General features: G+C 42.0%; 1 long non-coding RNA gene across 1 annotated transcript in view; it reads right to left on the bottom strand.

The window, feature by feature from the left end:
- Positions 1 to 12561, bottom strand: part of LOC133375655 (uncharacterized) — a 53079-nt gene that overhangs the window by 30949 nt on the left and 9569 nt on the right. The gene's annotated exons all lie outside the window — the stretch shown is intronic.

Genomic DNA, 12561 nt, shown 5'->3' with positions numbered 1-12561 from the left:
CAAAAGCAGCTGAGAGATCAAGGAGAATCAACAGAGTTACACTCCCCCTGTCCCTCTCCCGACATAGGTCATCATACAGGGTGACCAAGGCTGTTTCGGTGCCAAAACCGGGCCTAAAATCGGATTGAAACGGATCTAGATAATCGGTTTCATCCAAGAGCACCTGGAGCTGGCTGGCCACCACACGTTCTAAGACCTTGCCCAGGAATGGAACATTCGCTACCGGTCTATAGTTGTTCAAATTATCTGGATCCAGGGAAGGTTTCTTCAGGAGTGGTCTCACTACCGCCTCTTTCAAACAACTAGGGACCACTCCCTCTCTCAAGGAGGCATTTATCACTTCCCTGGCCCAGCCAGCTGTTCCAGTCCTGCCAGCTTTCACTAGCCAAGAGGGGCAAGGATCCAGTACAGAAGTTTAATTGCCACGGATTTCCTGAAAGAACCCGACCTGGGAATTGCAGCTTGATAAGGCTACTTGGTAATGATTTGAAACGAATGCTAATGAAAGTTAAAGAGGAAAGCACAAAACAGGACGACAGCTGAAAGTAAAGAAGACTAAAGTAATGACAACAGAAGATTTATGTAACTTTAAAGTTAACAATGAGGACACTGAACTTGTATAGGACTATCAATACCTCAGCACAGTCATTAACCAAAATGGAGACAATAGTCAAGAAATCAAAAGAAGGCTAGGACTGGGGAGGGCAGCTGTGAGAGAACTAGAAATGCAAAGATGTATCACTGAACATTAAGGTCAGGATCATTCAGACCATGGTATTTCCGACCTCTATGTATGGATGTGAAAGCTGGACAGTGAAAAAAGCGGATAAGAGAAAAATCAACTCATTCGAAATGTGGTGTTGGAGGAGAGCTTTGCAGATACCATGGACTGCAAAAAAGACAAATAATTGGGTGTTAGAAGAAATCAGAACTATGACTAGAAGCTAAAATGATGAAACTGAGGTTATCATACTTTGGAAACATAATGAGAAGACATGATTCACTAGAAAAGACAATAATGATGGGAAAAACAGAAGGGAGTAGAAAAAGAGGAAGACCAAACAAGAGATGAGTTAATTCCATAAAGGAAGCCACAGACCTGAACTTAAAAGGTCTGAACAGGGTGGTTCATGACAGATATTACTGGAAGTCACTGATTCATAGGGTTGCCATAACTCGTGATCGACTTGAAGGCACATAACAACAACAACAAGGCTACTGAGAATTTCCTATTATAAATCACCAGTTTCTGACCAGAACAACCATGCACATGGTTCCCCAAAGAGAAGGAATGACTGCTAAGCCAGTTTAAAAGTCTGTAGAAAAGCTATGTCCTAAATCACTTGTGGGCAACCTGCAATGTGGGGGTTGTGCTTGGCCCTCAGAGGCCTTCATTGGCACCTGCATGCCTAAGCACACCCCCCAATGCCAAATTCCTCCTGCCAAATTTTGTGGCCTCCCCCACATGTTCACATTCTCACAAGCCTACCTGCTGTCCGCCCAATGTAAACAGCACTCTGCCACAGGCTTCAGGCCACAGGCTGAGAGGGAGAGAGAGAGAGACAGAGAGACAGAGAGAGAGACTATGATTATAAAGAAAAAGAGAAAAATTAAGTAATTTTTTTCAGATTGTTTTCAATATGCTTATTTTTATTCTTGTATTTTGTTCTTATTGTAAATCATTTCAAGATTTCTTGCTGTGGGAAGCAATCATACTTTTAAAACACACACAAAAAAACCCTCAACCTAACCCTTACCAACATTTGATTTTAAAATACTAAAAAGACATAGTGTATATTTGGGGACAAAGACTTCTTTCTACAGTAATCAATAAATGGGATCCACCTGATTATAAAAATTATTTTGTCCTCATCCTGTTTCTTCTTCACATCTCCACAACCAATGGTATCAAAGGATGCAGAAATATGTAACATGGTCCATTTCCTACCATTGGCATCAGTGATCTCCACATGAAGATATTGATTTAGGACAGCAGCACAATCTTGGCATGCTATACCCAGGCCTGGCACTCCAAGATTTTGTACCTGCTCCACTATCTTCCATGTGAAGAAAAAGTTGGGGACAGAGTGCAGGGGACCTGTATTAAAATCAGGGTGGGTTTTTTTAAACAGAAATTGAATAACTTTGGCTTGCTGCCATTTCTGGCGTCAACAGCTGGAGAGAGCTATTGTCATCATGTCTTGCTTATGGGTTTTCCCTAGGGACAGTGGCGGCTGGTGGCTCTGAAGTTAATGGAGCAGTGAATCTGCTCTGGGTTTTAGTTTTAGCTTGCAAGGAGCACCTTGGACAGCGCCTTCAAAGTTTAGACTAATACCCGGAGCGGATTCCACCTCCTCACTGACATGAAGCCAACAGCCGCCACTGCCTAGGGATCTTATTGGGTACTCTGGGAAATGGGGTACTAGTCTAGATATACCTTTAGTTTGATCCAGCAGGGCTCTTTTTAATATATAGCTATATATTCTAATACAGGTGTTCAGATGTTTTGGACTACAACTCCCATTGGCTCCACTCAACATGGCAAAGAATCAGAGAAGCCCCACAACATCTGGAGGGCACCTTGTTGGCTACCCTTGTTCTAACACTTGCTGAACTGAGGACTAATCATTGAGGCAAATGTTCTCTAGTAAATAATTGGAGAACAAGTGAAGGGGGGTGGAAGAGAGAGGTATGCTCTAATGGAGGATGAGAAATGGCCACTCTCTTGTTATCAGCAACAAAAATAGTGATCTGTTAAAAACCTGAATAATAGACTCTTAGCTGTCAAACATTTAGGAAACAGCATACGTGGTCAAAGTGACAAGCTCAATAAGGGTAAAGGAACGTAGACAAAGAGACAACAATTTCACAGAAAAATTAAGTTTGTCTTTTCGTTACTGGACTACTAAAGTACAAAATTTAGTTAATCCTTATTCAGTTCCAGGGCACATATAGAAAGTTCTGCACCATTTTACTTTTTCTTTATTTGGATTACGAGACTAGAATAACTTTATACAAAATAATCATACCAATTGAGTGAACACATTTTAAGTTCATATTTTATTTTTTCTGTATTTATTATACCATTATATACATATTCATGCATAGCTATTTTATTATTAATGATATTTATTATTTATTATGATATTTATTAGGCACATTTTTGCACAAGTGCTTCAAAGCAACTTATGCAGTAAAAATAAAATAGCACAGACATTAAAATCAGATAAAAACAGCAATGAACAAAAACTAAAATACTTATCTGACAATATTCTATTCTATGTCATGCACGTAATTAATTTATGCAAATGTTATTGCCTATACTTTTACATGTATTAATGGTTGCACTTACTTATATACATGACTGTAATACACAGAAATACAGAGATGCTTTTAAGGTTCTAAAGAGTTTCCAGAAAGGGTACCAAAAATGTCTGCTATTTTTCCAGAGGTGCTTGAAGAATCAAAATAGTAGCATGATCTGAACTGATCCATACCTCCCAGACTGAATGTGTAGATTGAAACTTAGTTATCTACCAGCTATTACAGCTTCCAAGTGTCCAAATATAGTTCTTGACTGAAAAAAAATATATCAAAGGGTATTTTAAAATGAAAATAAACTCAGAAATACATATTTGGATAAAAAATACATTTAGAAAATACAGTTTGATAGAAAATACATGTGTATTTTTGAAGCTAATAATTAAAAATAAGTATTTAAATGTGGATTTTCATGTGGATTTTTTTAAAAAAGCAGATTAATGGAGAGACAGGAGGGAACAAACTTCGGAAAAACTGAAATGCATTGGAAATAGCCACATCTTTTTACACCAGTTTGCTACTGTTCACAGCCCCAAACAGCTGCATCCATTCATAAGCCAGCAAAGGACCCAGCTTCTCAATGGCAATAACCCACCATTCACAAGTGGTTACCTTCAGAGCCTAATAGCATCTTCTTGGTAGCAACTAACAAGACAGATTTAAACAAACAGCAGAAGATGGCACAAATGTCACCGCCTGAGCCAGGCTGCTGCAGTTTCCTGGCAGTCTCCTGCTCTCTTCTCAAACTAAAGATACACATGTTCATGGAAGCATAGTGAAATGTGGCTAGGTGGTAACAAGGCTGAGTTTGGACATCCAATAAAGAGATGATGTGATTGCTCCAGTGTTGCCAACCAAGTTCCATCCCCCCAATCCAATGGATGCAGACACCATTCCGCAGGCTTTCATCATCATTATCGTCATCATTAGAAGCTAAAATGATGAAACGGAGGTTATCTTACTTTGGACACATAATGAAAATACATGATTCACTAGAAAAGACAATAGTGCTGGGAAAAACAGAAGGGAGAAGAAAAAGAGGAAGACCAAAAAAGAGATGGATTGATTCTATAAAGAAAGCCACAGACTTGAATTTACAAGATCTTATAACAGATGCTATTGGAGGTTGCTGATTCATAGGGTCGTCATAAGTCAAAATCGACTTGAAGGAACATAACAACAAATCATCATTATCATCATCTATATTTATTTGTTGTTTACTACAAAAAAATGTCTCAAAGTGACTAACAATTTTTAAATCATATTTTAAACAAAAAACAAAAACACTATTAACTAAAAGTGCTCATCCAACAATCACAAAAAAGGACACATCCTGCCCCACCCAACTTAGAGATGAATGTGAATAAATGAATGAATAAAAGAATGAATGTGAAATGTGAATAAAAACATGTTCACCTAGCACCTAAGGATGGATAGGAATGGCCCCCGACAGACTTCTCTAGGGAGAACTTTACACAGTCTGTTGGTGCTAGTCTGTTGCTCTCCACATGCTGTCAGACTTAAGCTCCCATCAGCTGTAATCAGCACAGTCAATGGTAAGGGATGATGGGTGTTGTAGTCTAGCAACACCTGGAGGTCCACAGGTGAGCCACCCCTGCCTTACTGCAAAGTCTGCACAGCACAGTAGTCAGCCATAGTGGGGTGAAATGTCAGCACATAATACACTCTGAGGATGTTCTAATGAGTTGGGGCTATGTAACATCAAACTACAATGGTCAACATGCCTTCAAGGTTGTGTGAATGATTTCTCAGTAAGAACAGAACACGAGTTAATGAACACGAAAGATTGTATACTCGGGGTGGGGGAACTACTTGTGTTAATGTAGTCAGTGCCCAAAGTCCCACCGTATTTACTTTAGCACGTTCCTCCACCTTCCTTCCACCCCCCCTTCCAAAATCGGTATGAGATAACCTCTCATTCGAATGCGCCAAATACCCTCCCCCTACTCTTCCAATCTCTAGCATTCTTGCAATCTTTTCAGAAATTGTCTCAGCGAAATCCTAACTCCTCCCTAGGCTCAGCTGTAATCCCAGTGTGTTATATGTATCTGAAACCATTTTTGGGCCTGCAACATATTGCAAGCCACCAATAAACAACACATTAAAATAATTCAAAGACTTGGCCCAAAAGATAAACCCGGTGCCATGCCCTGAGGGATAAAGATCTGCCTTTGATCTTCTGCCAGAGGAAGTGAGTTCCACAGTGTAAGGTCCTGAGCCGAGGATGTCCTGCCTGCACAGTTGTCCAATGTTCTCACCTCTAGACTGACAGCCGAGCACATGATATCTGTCTTCTTGCCACCCAGGAACTAATGGCTTGGGTGAGTGATTTATCCAGGCACTTAAAGCAGCCCCAGCGTAGGATGCAGAGAGAAAAAGAAACTTTACCCGATAAGATAGTCATCTTTCTTCTAGCAAAACAGCATTCAGTACATGCCACTAGATCTCAGCCCACCCCACTATGTTATTTAGAGGATGCAATCTGAGATCAAGGAGAGGGATTTGCTGAGCAATGTGCAGAGTGAACAGCTTGCAGAAATGGCAACCAAGACCGAGTTCAACAAGCTCCAGCAAGGCTGGCTGAGCTTCACACACAGACGTTATTGTTCGCAGACTGGATGTACTCATCAGGTACAGTTAAATCCTAGACCGGGCTTTCGTTCTATGCACCATGCAAGGAAGGCTGAATCTGATCCTAGAAAAGGCATGAGGGCCAGCTGCTGGGAGTATCTCATGCATGCGGCAACTGGAATCAGGAATGTCTGCCTAGGTTCCTTAAATGCCATGAGGGGATTATCTTGAACTTCCTGAGTTATACTGATGCCATTGGCCCAGTTCAGACAATTGTATCTTAGTGTGAACTGCTGAGATAGGAACAAGTCTTTTGCCTGCACAGGCAGCCCTTGTGCTCCTCCCTTCACAGCACACACAAACCAGGAAGTCTCTAATTAACCATAGTTTCCTGTTTCATCCAAACTAGGAAACAATAGCTTCTAGCTTCAGAACAAACCAGACTATTAAAGGACAATTTGAAGTTTAAACTGGGAATTACAGTTCTTGTTTGGACAAAGCAGCAAACTATGGTTAATTAACAACTTCCTGGTTCAATTACTTGCACCAGAAAGGAAGGATGAAAGGAGCTGAATGCAAAGGCAAAATGCTCATTCATATCTCGGCTTATGATGCTGAGATAGAATTGCCCAAACACGGCCCAAAATGTCATTGATCCTTATATTTTGTGATATATGTGTGTTTGTTTATTCCCTTCCTCAGGGGCTTAAAAAAAAAAAAAGCCATAACTACATGATGCTGGTTGGTTTGACTGGCACTCTTCTTAGCTAAGTTTTTGGATGGATTTTTGTTCAGGTTCTGGCTTATTGGCATATTTAGGACTAGGCATGATTCTCATTGAATTAGCTAATGATTCTAGGATTAAAAAAAAAAATTCTGCCTTGCGCTGTTTGGGGAGGGTTGGCTCATTTGTGTAAGATATCTGGGAAAGCAAGTTTCCTGATATGCATTTGGTTGCAAAGGACCTCTGCTTGTGTCAGCCTGAGTTCTGGACCATGTAGAAGGCCCTGTCTTGTAGTGAAGAGTCTAGACTGAGGACCTTTTCCTCTCTTCCCGCCCTCTGACTCTAAATTTCTTATCTATGATCTACCATTCATGTTGCTAGATGGCTTTTCAGTCCTGGGTCTCCTCCAGACTGTCAGTATTTTATAGGAGGGATGCAACTGGAACTGTAAAGGTAAAGGTAAAAGTGTCCCCGCACTTACAGTGCGAGTTGTTTCTGACTCTTAGGGTGACGTCTTGCTACGTTTGCTAGGCAGACCGTATATATGGGGTGGGATTGCCAGTTCCTTCGGCCTTTCTTTACCCCCCAGCATATGCCAGGTACTCATTTTACCGACCACGGATGGATGGAAGGCTGAGTGGACCTCAACCCCTTTTACCGGAGATTCAACTTCCTCTTTCTGTTGGAATCGAACTCCGGCCGTGAGCAGAGCTTCGGCTGCGTTACCGCCGCTTACCACTCTGCGCCACGGAGTGTCTCTAATTGGAACTGGAGGTTTGTGCAATTCAAGTGGATTAAAGCACTCTGGCACAATATATTCCCAGGGGAAGGGGAGCAACAGGGTTTTCATGGTTAGGAAATTGATGAGGAAATTCACTAAAAAGTGTGGAATAATCAATTCTCAATCGATGGAGAAATGCATAACTTTCATGTAAACAAATCAGGATGAATGACCATTATTGTATAATCTCCCCACAAACAAATCAGAATGAGTGCTCAGTAAAGAGTGTACATTGTAAAATCTCTGTGTAAGCTTTGTGCATGCAAATGCTCAATAAGCAGATTATCTGGAAGAGTCCTTGAGAATCAGGATTTCACAGATCATCTAAGCCACCCATTTTGAATGAGGCAGGAGTCCCAACAGACAAGTTCATACCTTACAGATAAATCAATAACAGACTAATGGAGTCCTCTGATCATGTAAAGGTTTCTTGTAAGGTATTGATTCCCCAACTGTGATCCAGGTTCCTTGGAAGCTTTATAGGGGTTGGTAATAACAGCTAAAAATCTCTGAAAAGCTGTCCCACTGCTGCTGAAAAATCTTACAGCATCAGCATCATCATGACATCAATATGCATGGCATTTTACAAAGTACCCAAAGACAGGTCCCTGCCCCGTGAGTGGCTTATAGTCTAAACATTCCTCCCCAGCAATAAGTAACCACATGAGTGTGTTGAGTGTTTTCTAGGGATGCAATCTCAGTTCATGAAGAACAATGATGTGGTCTAGTGTGCCAGGCCAGAACTCCATGTAAACCGAGTATGCATTTTTTGCTATGTCACAGAATCAGTACAATGTACTTTGCAAATGAAGGTCCCCTGAAGGTAGAAAGCTTGAAAACCGCAGTGGAGGACACAGAGTGCATTAAGTAAGATGATTCAAACAGGGACCAGCAGAGGAAAGCAGCAAAGAAACTTAATGATAGGCTAAATCAGGCTGATTAATTTCGCCCTCCATCGTCATCCTGCGGAAGCACATATGTATGTGCCAGGGGCTCATGGGGACATAAGCTGAATAGCTGGACCAGGAGCCAGAGAAGTAACTTTGGACCGGATGAAGAACAGGAATACACAGGGCAGATGGGCAAGGAGCAGACAAGCCACAAGACTGGGCAGGTTTCAGGACACAGTGAAGGCTTAGGAAATAGTCTGACACAAGGAGAAACAAAAAATAAAACAAATCTGTCACCCAGTTTGAAAGAAACGCCTGCCTGCTTTCTTCAAAATGCTTTGGTAGAAGGCAATGGCCAATGAGATGTATCTGAAAGTGAAGCTAACCGAAAGTCTGCATGACATGAAAGAAAAGCAGTTTGTGACAACATACATGCTGCTTACGGATTCGCTTTAACTCTTCTTGGTGGCAGTGAAAACAGGAGCAGGATTGTGAACCATGTGTATGATCCGGCTTTGCATGTTTGCCTCTCTGCATGGTGGAAGCATGGCACAGAGAATGACGGGAGCATGTGAAGATGGGATAGATCAGGAGTGGAAAACCCACAGCTCTCCAGATGCTCTGGACTCCAACTCCCATCAGTCTCAGCTGGCATGGCCACTGGTCAGAGATGCTGGGAGATGGAGTCCAGTCTAGTAATGGTTTCCATGCTGCTCAGTTAATAGGACTTACTGTTGCCAACGAAATTTCCGATGCACAATGACTTGGCTAGCCAAAAGATTGACCTGGAATAAATGGATCTGTAGCAACAAAATCTAAGAACATGAATTAAGTTTATTTTTGTGTCTTCCCAAAACCATTGTTGCTCTCATTGTGCTTTAATGTAACTCCACCAGGGACATTGGGATTCTGGGGGGGAAAAGTGCAGGGGTGAAAGGGATGGGCAAAGTATCCCAGAAGATACTACTAACCAGAAACAAAACTGGCAGGAAGCTGTCTTACACTGAGTCAGACCCACAGGTCCATCTTACTCAGCATTGTCTACACTGACTGGCAGCAGCTCACCAGGATTCTAGACTGGGGACATTCCCAGCCCTACCCAGAGATGCCGGTGATCAAACTTGGGACCTTCTGCATGCAAAGCAGATGCTCTACCACTGAGCTACAACCTTTCCCTAAGTGGCACTAAGCCATTGAGTCTGATACAACAAGAAATCTCCTTGAACGTGATGCTGTTTTTCTATCATAGGACACTAGAGGGTGCTGATTATCCACGGTATATCTGGGCAATGCATGTGAATAACTTGAAGCCTGGGGTGCACTGAGAAGCTTTTGCCATTACCCCATAGCAGGAATCAAATGGAAGGAAGAGAGACAGACGAAAGGATCCAACACATGATAAAATTCAAGAGCTGCCATGTTTTGGCTAGCCAAGTCATTGTGCATCAGAAATTTCATTGGCAACAGTAAGTCCTATTAACTGAGCAGCATGGAAACCATTTCTCTGTGTCAGGTTACTGTGGCATTGCTGGGCTATGCACCACAGGCAGGACCAGTCTCAAGGATGATTCCCATTCAATTGTAAAATTCTTCTGATCAGGTAACAAAGACCCATACAACTGGCCTCACCCACGTGGTTCCACTATACAGTTTAACACAGCAGCATGGAATCTGCCACAGAGGAGCACTTGCCTGATGTCACTAAGGTCACAGAAGAAGAGATCTTTGAATCCCTTGTGATATCTCAGTTCTGCAGTGATTTGTGCCTGGTCTACACATGCAACAGAATGAAGTGGCGATGCGATAGACAAATGACAAGGCATGGACTGTATTATTTTGGACTGTGAGCTAAGATCATACTTTTCTAAAACGTGGTCTGCAACAGAAAGCAAACGTGGAGGGAACTGAGCAGGGAAAATGGCACCCCCTCCCAACCTAATAGTATAGTCTAAGCCACCACCTCAGCATTCTGCCGTGTCATTCTATAGCATTCATAGACCAGGCCCCAATCGCACGATAGTCTGGTTCTCACATAAGACTAAATTGTATGTATTTCATGTGTATTTTATGATGTTTTTATTCTTGCTTTTATATCCATCTTGTAAGTCTGAGTTTCTTTTTGTAAAATAGAAACTAATAAATATAAATATAAATAATGATAATGATAACGACAATGATGACGACGACAACAACAACGACAACAACAACAATAATAAAGCTCAACTATGGCTAACTGTAAACAGGCAAGTGTGCAGAATGAAAATTACAAATGCTTTGCCCCTCCTTTAGTCCTGCTGCTGCCATGCCACCCAGAGCCAAGCCATAGTTTAGCTTAGCATTACCTACGACCCTAGGCTCATGGTTTCTCTCACTCCAAAAAACCCACAAGCTGTAGCCAAGGTTTGCTCATGGCGTATCACTCATGGTTTCGAGTGAGACAAGCCATAAGCCTAGGTTCTCACCTAACGCAAACCCAGACCATGGCTTAACTCTTGATAGTGTGGCAGCAACAGAACCAGGGAAGGAGCTTGCATTACGTGCAAACTGGGACACTAATAAAGTTATCTCAGTCCATTGTCCCATGCAAAATACTTCTACTGACAGCCCACAATTACAGAGCTTAGTTTGTACTGTAAATAGACCTGGGAAAGCCAGTGCTGTCTCTGACTGTGGGGAGATAAAGCTTAACTTTCTCCTGGTCATGGTCCCATCAAAACCTGCCTCTCCAAAGGTGCCATTTGCATTTCATGGGAAGCTGCTATTGATACTACTGGGAGAGGAAGAATTCAACTCTTCTTCCCAACCACCCTGTCCTGAAGCTGCTCAAGCTTCCTCAAGACTGCTATTTCCATAGCAAAAACCCCATGCACATCAATTGCATTCATGCAATTGTTGTCATAGGAACAAAGAAAGCTGCCTTATACTGCGTCAAAACCTTGATCCATCTAGCTTAGTATAGTCTACACTGACTGGCAGCAGCTCTCCAGGATTTCAGACAGAAAACTCTCCCACCCCCACCTATAGATGCTGGGGATTGAACCTGGCACCTACTGCATGCAAAGCAGATGCTCTGCCACTGAGCCATGGCCCCTTCATGTCATGGCTATCTTGGCCACCACACAGACAGCAAAGATGTGAGATTTTTGCTTGCTCTACCTACCATTGTGGTTCCCACTGCCAAAGAGTCAAGGAACATTCTTAACAAGTTGCTAGCCTTTTTGGCAGTGGAAACTGCTGTGAAGGAAAAAACAGCAATCAAAGCTCTGGTTGTTCTTTCCTGTACCTGCTTCTCTGTTCTTTAGCCCCCCCCCCAAATATGTTCTTCTCGTGGTCATTGACCCAATGAGATAATAAGCATTGGTCCAATCAGCAATTAAACTTCTGGAAGCCAACTTTTCAGTTGTACACATGTATTTATCATGCTTAAACGATTAAAGACAATTGTATTTTTAGGCAAGTGATCGTCTAGCCATGTGCATGCTTCTTCCATGACACAAAGAAGCAGAAAGTTACTTAATTAACACACTGTTAACTAAAAAAAACACCTTGGTGTTAAAGTTCCAAGTTGCAAAAATCCTCCCAAGGGAGGGACAATCTATTCCCTATGGAAATAGCCATCAAGAATAATACATGTCTGTATTAGGGAGTCTCACACAAGCTTTGACAGGGTCCAAATCAAAGGGACAAACTTTATATGCCATGTCTGCCTGTAGCTGTTTAGACATTGAAGATACACTATCAGCCTATCACTCAAGTTTTGACAGGTGATTTCAAATCAATATGAGGACTTTTCCCAGAAGGCAAACAGAAGCAGCCAGATCTTGTAATGCTTCAGAAATCTTATTAATGGATCCACTGAAAAACATTTTAATGTGCTCAAGACAGATTAAAATATATAAAATCACTTTACTGTGCAGGGCTAGTCCTATCCATATTATCTACACTTAGCTGTAAATTCCTTTGTGTTCCGTAGGACTTACTTGGCTGAAGAAAGTGTGTCTGTGATTGCAGCCCAACAGTGCAATTTCCTATACTTTTTCTCAGAAGTCCCATTGCATGATTGTAGCCTAAAAAAGCTCAGAGGTCGCCATCAGTTCATATCAGAGATCACTCACAGTGCAATTTGTCAGACCGTATCTCCCTATACGAGCCTGCCCGGGCCCTGAGATCTTCAGGAGAGGCCCTTCTCTCAGTCTCAACACCCTCACAAGTGCGATTGGTGGAGATGCGAGATAGGGCCTTCTTGGTGGCTG

The sequence above is a fragment of the Rhineura floridana genome, chromosome 1 (assembly GCF_030035675.1).
Source record: "Rhineura floridana isolate rRhiFlo1 chromosome 1, rRhiFlo1.hap2, whole genome shotgun sequence".
NCBI lineage: Eukaryota > Metazoa > Chordata > Lepidosauria > Squamata > Rhineuridae > Rhineura > Rhineura floridana.
Note: the sequence above shows the minus strand (reverse complement) of the source record. Positions and strands in the feature narration are given on the sequence as shown.